The sequence below is a fragment of the Brachionichthys hirsutus genome, chromosome 5 (genome assembly GCF_040956055.1).
Source record: "Brachionichthys hirsutus isolate HB-005 chromosome 5, CSIRO-AGI_Bhir_v1, whole genome shotgun sequence".
NCBI lineage: Eukaryota > Metazoa > Chordata > Actinopteri > Lophiiformes > Brachionichthyidae > Brachionichthys > Brachionichthys hirsutus.
In genome coordinates, this window is record NC_090901.1 from 3,640,107 (window position 1) to 3,652,766 (window position 12,660).

Consider the following 12,660-nt stretch of genomic DNA (forward strand, 5'->3'; position numbering starts at 1 on the left):
GCAATAATGAAGGAGATCATTATTCAACACTTTTTGCTGGGTGATCATTGTGCATGTCAGCTGTATCCTAGGAGATTGGTGCATATCTAATAGCGAGGTTGTTACTCATTTTGCGTAGTTGGTACTTTGATGTCATCCAACATCTTCTGAACAAAGCATAGTGCTTGACGCCTCAGAATTGGTTGCTTATTAACACGACACCCATTTAGTAGGAGTTGTTGTGAGCCTCTAATTGGATATTGGAATAGCAGGCAGTTTACTAGCCTGCCGGTAATCAAGTGGTCAAGATCTATCCCCACCTAACACCGTTGTTAGCATCATTAAGAATATTGCTATCAATATCCAAACATCTCCCAATTTCTTCCTGGCGCTTCACCACAACGCCTCCTCCCACCCTCTAAATCGACCATTTGTATTTGGACAATTTATCTCAGAGTCTCTGTACGGCAGCCTCACTAAATACAGAAGTAATTAGAGACAGAATTGATTTGTTGGTAGGACCTGTTATGCCTCTCTCCACACCACTAAATCCAAAGCATGCTAATATGTCTGCCGCCCATCGATCAGAGAGATGGAACCATCCCCATTAAATAAGTCATCGAAGGAAATGCTACAAATAGACAGCCATCATTGAGATTGCTGGGCCTTTGATTTAGTAATAGCCTATATGCTCATCTAAACCTCACATTAACTGCATGCATATATGTTTAATATCTGTATTAGTTAGTGAGAGGTGTAACATTTGAACGTTGCTCTAAGTAAAGTTCTGCGTGAGCAGTGTTTTCGGCTGTGAATTCATCGCAGACCGTTTTATAGCTGCATCTGTCAGAAGCTTGGGCCCGTCAGAGCATTCGGGTACATCAGTGTGTGTGAGTGAACGCTCTGACAGCAAGTTAGAGAACTTTACTCTGCTTGCGGTTCACACCCCTGAGACTGTGACGTCTTTGACACCATGAGACCAAAATACGCCTCCTCTGCAGCACAAGGTGAGGGATATGCTATTTCTGGGTTCTGTTGTTGGTGGTGACGTCAAATCCTCCCCGTCCATCCTTGAGGATGTCAGGGCTCATCTGCAGAATCAGACACACAGGATGAGCCCGGCCTCTGCAAAATGAGTCCGCTTGAGGTGACAGAACTAACAATAGATCTGAGGCTTCATCGCGGCTGCGTGGCAGATACCTGCCACCTGTTAATTTAAAATAAAATCATGCTCAACTGAGCGCATCCATAATTAATCACTGAAAACTGACTCAGCAGCATCTCCTCATATGTCTTCATGCATGGAAATGTAAGTTAGAGGATCATATTATAACCCTGATACGATCCTGAAATAGTGGTTCAATAAGATGTGGCAAGTGGAAGACTGCATAAAAATGTTGCAGCTGGGTCTGATCGCCTGCATTAGGAAGGAAAAAGAGCTGACAGGTACCGGAGGACAGACACAAATCAGTAAGAATTGCTGGGTGCAGAAAGAAAGACAACGAAATCTGTCACACGTTTCGACTCCTCAGAGATTCGCCACGCTTACGAACGCTTGTCTGATTTGCTCTTGGATCCAGTTTTAGACTGAAATTGCAGAAAGGGGAAGGTTCCTACGAGGCTATACTTATTGCAGCCACGGATTGCTCGGCTAAAGGCTAACATTGATGTGCTAAAATGTTCGAAAGGACAATGATAACGTGCTCATGCTTGATAGGGTTACAGTTAACGTGCTAAAATGTGACAATTTGGAATAAAAAAAATCAGTCTGTGCAGAAGTAAAATTGAAAAGTCCTGGGATAACTAAAGCCAGTAATATTAATCCTCCTTAGAGCTGTGGTGTAATACAGTTATTTCAACCAATACCTACCCATCTAATATTGGAAGTACTCCAGGCAAAGTTGCAAAGGTGATAATCAATTGACTGACTGATTTCCAAAACTCTGTGATATCACCTTTTAGTCAGTTATTACTATGTCAAGATTGACCTAAAGATGTTTTATTTTTAAAGTCAAATTACTGTACATCCTGTCCAACAAAGAAAACTGAAGCGCAACATATTAGCATCCTGCTGCTAAAAGCGTGTCTCTTAAATACCCATTTCTAGATCTGAGGGTTTTAGCCGTCAACACTACCTAAAGAGTCTGTTTTTGTGTCCTGCAGACCAGGCAAGCTTTCAGAAGGAGGTAGAGCAAGCGAGGGCTCGCTCGCTCTCTCTCTCTTTTTGGCTTGGATCACAGCTCTCATGGTTTTTTATAATCCCCTTTCCTGTCTGATTTCAGTTCCAAGCAGGAGTGACAATAATCCGCCGCCACAGAGATCTGGCAGCCCGCCTTGTTGGTAAAACTACTTGGTAGAAGGGACATAATAGACATAATTAAAATGCACAGCACCGGGTTAAAGAGAAAGGATATTAATCAGCGTCATGGTTCCCATTGTTCTTGTGAGGCCCGCAGCACCGAGAACCCTGCTGGCGTGTCCCTGTTTCAGGAGCTGTCACACCTGACTGAGCAGATCAAGATAAGAACCAGTTGTCTTTGCCTCGCAGCACATCCACATCCCAGAGGGAGATCAACTCTCGAAGCAGACACAGCAGGCTGGGATTCAATCAAGCCAGAACAGTACCATTTACTCCGCGTTATTCACCTACGATCGCTCTCATCTGTCAACACGATATTCACGTGTCATCCTCAGACTCAACCTGTTGTGCTGCTCCCTGTTCAGCAGCACACACTGAATGCTGCATGGAGTGGGAACCTGATTCAATTAGTGTTGATCAAAGGGCTCGACATGAAATTAATTGACCCAGCGCGCTGCAAAAATGCCACAAAGCATGTTGTTGTGCCGTGTTAAATATGATATATCTGCTGAGCGTGGTGCCTTCACAGTCACATGGCGGTGATGTGGCTGCTTCTGTATTTAGCAGTGTCGTTGTTGACACTGGTACAGATGGAGGGGATGAGCACTAAATAAATATGTAAGCAGCCATGCTGAGTTGCTGCTCTTCCTGATGCTATTTGAGGTAATTGATCTTTCAAAGCCCAAACGCCTCAACCGGAATTCTCCCTTTTGTAAACCGGTCATCAAAGCTGTTCTCAGGGTTCCTGATAGTGAAGCTCACAATCATCATAATCAGTGCTGCGCTGCATTATGGGCAACGGTTACGGAATTAGCCGGGTCACAAATAATATTTATCATGCAAACCAGTTTCTGTGCAGCGCTAAATAATTCATGGATTATTATCTATGATAGTCAAGTATAAAATCAGAGTAAAATGATAGCAACAACGTTTAACTGTTTGGGGGGGAATAATTGAACTTTTTTTGCTTTCAGATATTCAAATGTTTTATTTAGTTTACACTCTATTTACAATATCACAAGCAAACGTTTGTGCCTTTGCCTCCCTGATAGAACAAGTTTAACTAATTTCCTCACAATTATATAATCAAACTCCCCATAACAGCAACTGAGCACAGAACAGCAAATAACAAAACTTTTCACAGCAACATAAACAAGAGCAATGTCCTTGTGTATTTTTAGGGATGATTAATGTGATTCCCAATCCAGGACAGACAACAGCAGAACACAATCCTTAAGGGACTGTGGATGGAACTGAATGGGGTCATCAAAATTAAAAGAATTAATGATACTGTGAATCTGTAGATTCAGCAGACTACAATTACAGATATGTTTAAGTTTATCTTCATTCATCTTCTTGACTGCTTAATCCAGGTCACGGGATTTACTCGAGCCAATCCTAGTGGACTACGGGAGAGAGCTGGGATACACCCTGGATGAGCCTAAGTTTTTCTTTCGGCTGAAAAATCTTCCAATTTAGGTAACAATTAGACTGGGAACAACAAGAATGAGCCAGAAGAGGTACATTCTCAATAATAATAATATTTACAGCTAAACAATGATCTTAATCTGCTCTCCAGCTCTGTTTTCGCATTCCTTTTTGAAACCTGGCTCAAACAAAATGTCAATTATTGTCAGGGCATAGACAGGGAGAGGACCCAAAAGCACGACAGGAGTAGGGGAATCCAGAAACCGTTCTTTATTAATCACACCGGGTAGTCAGTCCGAACCAGCAGACACATCCGAAGGGGTAGACAAAGGGAAGGCCCAAAAAACAGGCAGCATTTAGAAACCAGACAAACCAGATCAACCAGGCATACGAATCCACAAAACAGGCAGGCAGGCAGGGTCAGGAAGAGTGCTGGAAAGTAAGATTAAGTCACTCAACAATCTGGAAAAGTGTGGTGTCCGGGTTGATGACAGATTAGCTGCAGGTGAGCATGGGAGCACAGGTGACCGGAATGAGCTGATTGCTGACAGAGGATCTGGAAGACATGAGAAGTGAATGTGGGGAAAATCATAGGCCCGCCTCAAGATGTGACAATTATAGCCATTTGAAATACATAGTGTTTTAACTATTGCAGTAATAATAGCTTAAATAGTGTAAATATAGACAAACAAATGTAATTTTGTGAGATGAGGCTACAGCAACCACACAGGATCGTCCTGGTATTTCTAAAATTCTGTCACCTGACAAAATCACATGAATCTCGAATCAACAGCATCATTAAATGGGTTGATTATGTGGCAATCATGCAAGTGCCACTAAAGTACTAAGAATAAATATAAAGAGGTTTCCTCTACACCTGAACCATTAGTATGGTGGAGTTAAAAGGCAAGAGGCCATTTTTCAAAAAGAGAATGATTCAGTGGGCTAAAACAACGCAGCCATGGTTTGACTGGCATCTCTGCTGCTGATAATATACAGAAAATTTAGGGTGCTGACAAGTTATGGGCCAGTCATGGATGGGATGGCATTAATTCAGCATCCCTTAAAAGGCTTTCAGATAATTTCCCCAAACAGCTGTGTCTTCGGAGAAAGACAATGGAAAAGCTATCCCATCGTAAAATGTGCGCGCCAGACAGCTGATTCATACAATGTTGTGTAACGCTGTCCCTTATTTCACCACCACCCTCTGTAAATCACCATATTACTGATCAGGTGCAGAATAAACTGGTTCTCTTTCACATCAGAACAAGCCTGGCCCCTCACCAGTTTACACAAAGATCCACACAGGATGCCAGCTTCTCATGTATAAATAATAGCGCCTGCATCAGAAGGCCGTTTGTTGATTTTGGCGCCTCATTTGTGCTATCTCCACATGAATCTGATTGGAAGACTTAACACTCTCACTTTAAGCGCCACCAAAATGCGTTGACACACAGACCCTCAGACAGATTCAAAGGTTTGTGCCACAGAGGAAACCACAATTTCAGTAGCCGTAAAATGGCAAATCAATCTTACATTTTGAATACTGCGAGTAATTGTTTCTTTCCATAGATTTGTTTTTGGTAAGATAAGTTCATGAAAAGCCTGAAGGTTCCAATCACCATGAAAAATGTTCAAACCAATCTTTTGAAGCACTTGGACAAGCAACGTGTCTGCAGAACGGTAGATTTAAAAGTCTGGAGTCACTCAATGCAAAATAATTTAAATATTCCTCTCCAAATCCTGTCACCCATGGACAATTTAACAAAAACACTTTGTGTTACAGGAAATATTCAGCCTCTCTCGACTGCCAAGTCACCCACTTTCAGGCAGTTGGTTAGCAAGACATCCTGTCGCGGTTACCAAAGCATGGGCGGGAATGCTTTATCTAACTACCTCAGTTTAATGGACTGAAGATATAAAACCCGTCCACCATGGACGTCCATCTGCAACCAAAGCCAATGCCAGTCTTTTAAAATAGCAAACAACACGGTTAATTATCGCAAGAAAGCATTCCTTTAATTGTAAGTAATCTGCAGAAAGGCTTAGTTGCTCTTAAATTAGGGGCCCAATGAGTGCATCTAATAAGTGCTTTTCAGTCATTAGCACAGCACTGCTTAAATTGCTTTTTTATAGTAATGAAATGCAAATTAAAAAGCCAGTTAAAGAGTCTTCTCCTGTTTATTGGGCACAACAAAATCCAAGCTGTAAATTTCCCTTTTATTACATTAATTCCTTTTATTGAATTTTTTTTTTTTTTGAAGACACAGATGTGATGAAAGCATTAGCGAGTCGGCATTTATAAATGACAATAATATGAAGCAGGTTTGAGATCTTGTCTCCGCTTTTGCAGAGCAAACATGGTCAGGAGAGGTCGGTCTTGATCGATGTGATCAGCCGTGCACAGCTCGGTTTGTGGAGGAGCTCAGCGAGGCACGGGGCTTATAAATAAACCAAAGAGAGGACGATGTCGTCAATGACCCTTGATATGTGGCCTTGGAAAGGTAGACATTCATCCTGAAGAAACCAATAAAGCACTGTCTTGTCACCTGGGAGGCGAGTCAGCCCAGAATAGCATCATTAGAGATAAGCGGCGTTCTGATCATGTCTCTGAGGGGAGATGACCACCGCGCTACGCCACACATTCAGCCGAGACCTCCAGTGCAATGAATTTCTGATAAGCTCCGCAGCACATGCACTTGTGTTGTGACAGTCAATCATCGTGGTGATGATCGCCATACAGAAAAGAAACCATTCCTCTTATCAGGCATCTTTTGTTTGATAATGATGTGTTAGCTTGCTTTAAATGTCATTTCACGGCTTGCACACAAATAGTAATCTAAAGAGCCGCTACACAAGTGGAAAAAGCAATACGCCTTAACTTGTCACTACAGTCCATTCACACCTCCAATCATCATCCATAGAATCTACGATCTTTTTGGTTAGAATGTGGATTAAATTAAAGCAAAGTATGTTGTTGATTTTAGCTGTTGGGTAAAGAACAACCTTCATAAGAATCACAAATGTCTGACACAACTAAACAGGTTAAAGATAAGCACCCCAAAAGCTCGCTCATTGGCATTATTTTATCTTTATTTTATTCACTTTGCTTCCAATTGAATGTTAAATTAATTTCCTTCAGCTTTTAATTCATTAATTTATTATATATATATATTAAAACGTCTTTCACAAGTAGACACTCGACTTGACATTTGTCCATTTTCTCAAGACAGTTTCTTCCAAAATCATTCTATTTTTCTAGCCGTTTTCAGCTGATGACATTGATAGTGTCTAGAAGCCGATGAGAGTCGGAAAGCACATCTGCATGCCACTGCAAATATTAGGTACAAAGGGGAGGAAGCAGCAGGATTGAGGATGCGGGACGCTTTGAGAGACTCGTCCACATTGCCAAGCGCCAAGAGGATCGAACGGGAATTACAACGGTGGATTAGAGTCAAATTGAACACGTTTTATTGTCGTGAATAATTTTAGGAAATGATAAAAGAGGCTCGGGGTTGCACTGTTTTTATTTATAGACGGTTTGATGTTTCAAGGAGGAGGGAGGAGCCGGTCCAGTCTCGGGCTGACATTCTTCCCACAGAGCTACTTCACACCTCAATATGACATCAGATGATGAGGCTCTTGTTGCTGGTGGTGCAGCTGGCACCCGAATGATTAGCTTGTTTTCGATCACAGCGTGCGGGTCTGCTTGAAAATCCCTGAACAGAAACAGGCTTCCGTCAGCGTGGAGAGAGTTTCTGCGTAGTGACATTCCCTGCTTGGGTTGTAAACAATCACATAAATGATTTCATGCTATCGTACAGTGATTCAACCTTCCCTTTCACTGATGTGTTTTGGAGACTTCCTATTTAATGTTTAATGATGATTCAGCTTATCAGATCAGCACATCTATGAAATCAAATCTTCAGTTTACATTGAGGTTAGGATGTTCTTCTGAAGTGTTTTAAGAAAGGCACTGGTTAAAATTGCACCTGTCTATATTTAGCTAATACTCTATTTGGTATTTGATTAGTGTATGATGTTTTTATTTATTTATTATGAACCGAGCAAATTATGGCATTTACACGTCAATTTAAAGCAGTTAAAAGGGGCTATTTTGAAAGGTATTTTAAAGGGCTTTCATTTGTTCAGCTTTCCTGTGCTTGTATAGATCGATAGGTCAGTGAAGGAAAACTAAAATAACAGTTTCACTGATTCTCTGTGTTGCGGCTCATCTCTGGACGTCCTCGCCTTGTTATAGTTTACTGCTTGGTGGTATATGAAATAAGATATAAGCTTGTGCATTGCAGCACATCTCTCATTAGCACTTCGCCAGACTTCCTGTCAAGGCTGAGGCATAGAGGCATGAAGATGTCAGTGGCAGGCTGCTCACAAGCCACCTTCCCAGGTCTTGTCAGCAATCTTTGGCACAAGAGGCAGGAAAAATGCAAATATAGTGTCACAGAGCAGCTGGGGGCCACTTGGGACCTCCAAAACTCAATTTGCTTGAGGAAAATAACTTTAACAAGCTTGAAATTTAATGTGAAGTTGCACGGATTTCCAAAGACGATTCAGCTGAATACATTCATGGGTTCATTCCTGGTCTCATGTATATTCCTCCAATTATTTACATAATGTGCATACGCAGAGGAGACGCAACCTGGATTATCCAGATTTCTAAATCGTTGTCATGGAGCCACATCCATGCAGCCTCATCTCCTGTAACGTAGATTCCTCCCGCGATTAAGACTCTGACATAAGAGCCCGTAGCAATTAGTTGCACCAATTGCTTCGCTGTGTGTCACTGCTGAGCTCCATACCGAGCAGATGGGCACAAACCAGTCCCAACAGGCACGGTGCTGCTCTCCAAATATTAATTGCCGGGCTACATCTACGGGTTTCCTGAACGCACCCTGGGACTGTTTTAGTGTGCTCTGCCATTCGACCAGTCCTTCATGCTGGTGTACTGACGATGGCGGTCTCTGAAAAAGGCTGGTTGCGTGGATGCCGTATAAACACTTTAGCACATGGCAGCAGACGGCGGCAGGGAGCTCCAAGCATCGGGGGGGGGGGAGGTCTCGAGATGATGGGGAAGCGTTACCCACTCAATTTACGACGTGACTCATCTCTCACCTCTCATCCTCCTTCAAAAAAAATCATGAGCTGGCTGTTCCTCTTCGCGTCACTATCCTGGATGCAATCGGCCCTCCTTCACAGTCCTGTACTTTGACCTGTAGGGAGCCCTCAAGATGACACTGTGTGTCACAGTGCAGGCAAAGCCGAATGGAACGCGCCTCGCAATAATTTAGCAACAGATATTAATAGGGCACACGCATGGTGACGTGCAGCATTCTGTCTGCTTCCAGAAAGGAACGCCAAACCGCGTTCCTTCGCCTCTGTCTTTTGATTGTGTCGTCATGGTGATGGGTTTTCGTCTTTGTGTTTAATTAAAAAGAGAGTTTTAGACCTGTACTAGACTATCGGAGATCACAGAAGACCTCACGTCGTCAACAAGCAGCCAACCTTTAATTAGAAACATGCAGAATGCATGCGGATATAGGCTAAACCTGTGGCATCAGAAACAAGCGGCTGTTACACTCTTATCATCATTTATTTACTTAGGATATGAGAGAAGCTCTTTCCTTCTGTGTTCCTCTCTTTCACAGATAAACTCTGTTTGACCTTTGCTGACAGACACCAGCGTCAGTAAACAAGCTCATATTTAGAAATGTACATCTCTGGAAGTGTGAAAATGACACATTTATCCCAGAGCGTGTCAAAAATCCAAAACCAGGTTTTTAATTGAAACATGTAGTTTCCATAGTTACTGGGAAAATAGGAAATGACGAGCCAGTGCTTACAGTTTTGGCTCATTGTTTTGTATTTTGTATACCATGGCTCCTTTTAGGAGGAATGGAACACCCTTGGTCATGATGGTGACGTAGAGGGAAGGCTGCCTTCATTAAGTTGAGCTATTCCTTAATTGAGTTTTAAAACTCTAAAATATCTCTTTACTCAAATGTTTGTTAAAAGAAAAAGAACAGTTGTTTAATTGTGCAAACCAAGGTGTCATTAATGTACCAACATGTTTGGTTAAATATATAAAACATGGTCGTATTTGCTTTCTGTGCATTTTAAACGAAGCGTCCTTCTCCCATTAATCTCAGAGTTAATCTCTGGGCCACAAACATATACTGCATTTCAGATTTTAAATGAGCGATTACCGAGATTATTTTATTAAAGCTGCATGTAATATCTGACTGGCTCTGTTCTCCTCCACCACAAACAAAGTGAGAAGGAGCCCACAGGAATGACTTCCTTTTTTCTTTTTTTTTGTTTCCATGGTGACATGTTGGATTTAGATTTATGATGGTGGTTGGATTAGTTTCTGGAGCAGAATATTATTGAATATTTTCCCATAAAACTTTCTTCACACAACAAAGAAATACTTGAAGTGCTACTTTCTGCTATGTAGTAACTTAAACCGTTTTTACTATGTAGTTTGTTTCCATGGTTACAAGTTGAACATTGGTTTATTCACTGTGTGGGATTTGTCTCAGATGATGGTTTTCAGGGGCATAAATACATTTTTTATGAAACTTTATGTATACACCTTCCATGTACTGGACTTAAACAATTTAGAAAAAAAAATCCTGCTCTGGTTTTTCCAAGATGAATAATAACAAGAATCTCAGTTAATAGAGCGAATGTAAATAATTTCTCTAATCTAATCAGAAGAGCTTTTCTAGGAAAGGCTAGGCTATGTCTAGTACATCAGGAAGAAACAAAGATTCAGCAGACAAATCATGCAGACCAAAGCTTGAGGGTCCTTTACTTGACAGGTGAGAATGCTCCAAGCACAGGTTAATAATCCCTGAGCCTTACAGCTGTACCTTTTCATGGCTCAACTTCAGGTGAATTTCCATACTTGATTGAATTGGTGGTCATTGTATTAGATTTGGCTAATCTAAGTTGATTGCATTGACTCTTCTGAGGGATGTCATTCTGGAGGCTTAGAATGCATCATCAGTGACGTTATAAATCTAAAACGTTCACTGAGTGGCTCTGCAAAATGTAGTGGAACAATACCCTCTTGTGTCGGCTGCTGTAGCTGCAGATCCTGTAAGAGCACAGACGTGTCGTCTGTGTTGTCTTTCTATCTAAAATCTAAAAAAAACACACAATAAATAATAGGCAAGGTGTTTGTGATGTAAAAAAATGCACATATGTAGTTTTATTTTAGTGCCATACTATACGGAATCACATTAAGAGCAAAAATAGTGGTTACAATTTAGTTCTATTTAATTAATTGTATGATTTGTGACAACGGAAAGATAGGGCAAAGGTTAGACAGATTTTAATCTGTTAAAGGTACAGTACAACATAAATGCAGTTTTCACAAATAAGCATTTTACAAGTGGCTGATGCTGTGAAAGAGCTGTTAATGATAAACACAGTTTTCTCAAATAGAATTCTAAAACATTAAACTAATTTCAATAACAAAATAGCATTTAGATGTTCTTTTATCCCGGAGATGAGAACTGTCAGGGTAACAGAAAGTCCAGATGATGGTGCCAAACGTTCTATGATGCAATAGTTCTGAAGACTGAAAGAATAATTAAAGCAGGTTAAGACTTTATTATCCTAATGAGACACTCAGTTGCTCATATAATGAACTGTTTTCAAGTGGCAGCATGTTCAGTAGTCAGTGACGGAAAGTGTCAGACACATACCCTTATCAGTTCTCCGTCCAACAAACATTTGACAGATAGCTGGGCTGGAAAAGTGATAAGGAGAGGTGCTCAACAATATTATAACCTTAAGAAAACCATAAACCAACCTGACCCGACCAAGTGGGACTTAAGGAAGTCATACCTTTTCTTCATATTATCCCCGCTCAAAAACATTTATCAGAGCTTTTTCTGTCCGCAGCTGAATGGTGATGACCACCGATGACCTTCAAGGAAGCCAGTTATCATCAGAATCAAAATACCATCCAGCTGAAGTTTCTGTCCACTCATGTTGGCGCGGCTCTGTGTCCGTTCAGCATCTACATCCAACAGGCTGGGCAACTTTGAGGACGAGCCGTTTTATGTCACCTTCGTGGCTCCACCTCATCACTGGTGCTCTCCGGTCTCTTACTGGTCAAAAATGTCACTAGAAATTATCTATTCACTCTCGGGTCTGTGCTGCTGTGTCAGTCATTGTGGTAAAAAAAGGGGGCAAAACGTCTTCTGGATCTGATTCAGAATGAGGTCAGGAAAATGTTTTTTATTTTAACATTGAAATCCCATTTACTGATTTTAAAAATCAGTTAAAAATACACATACACTTCAATTCACATTTAATTTTCATGCCTGGTGTATAAAGATACCAAGAACAATTTAGAACCATTTGATGTTCCAGATCACCATGTGGACGGTGTAAATCCAATTATCGGGGAAACGAGCTGCTTGGCAGAGGTCTGTCCTCTCCGAATGCTTTTCTAGTCTGTTAATATTGTTGACATTGAAAAACATAATAATGATGTTAGTTCATTTTTATGCTTTAAACAAACATTCTGATTATACTTTTCAAATTACACCTTTAACCTTTTGACCTAAATAATCCAGTATCAGTTACAAAAATGTCTCCACGAAATACATGCAATCCAACAGTAAGGCAATTATTGTAGTTCAAAGATCGAGAATAGAATGACGCTTAATATAATGTTTGTATTCAATCACAGCAGGCAAATTAATGCAACATAAGACAGATCCCTACACAGTGAGTGGTCAATGGCAACCGACTAATCTGAACACATGCATTTGTCATTGTCGATAAATAAATCCTTTCGTTCATGTGTCTGATTGGACGACTGGTTGGTTTACCAGGAAACCGGATTGAATTAGATT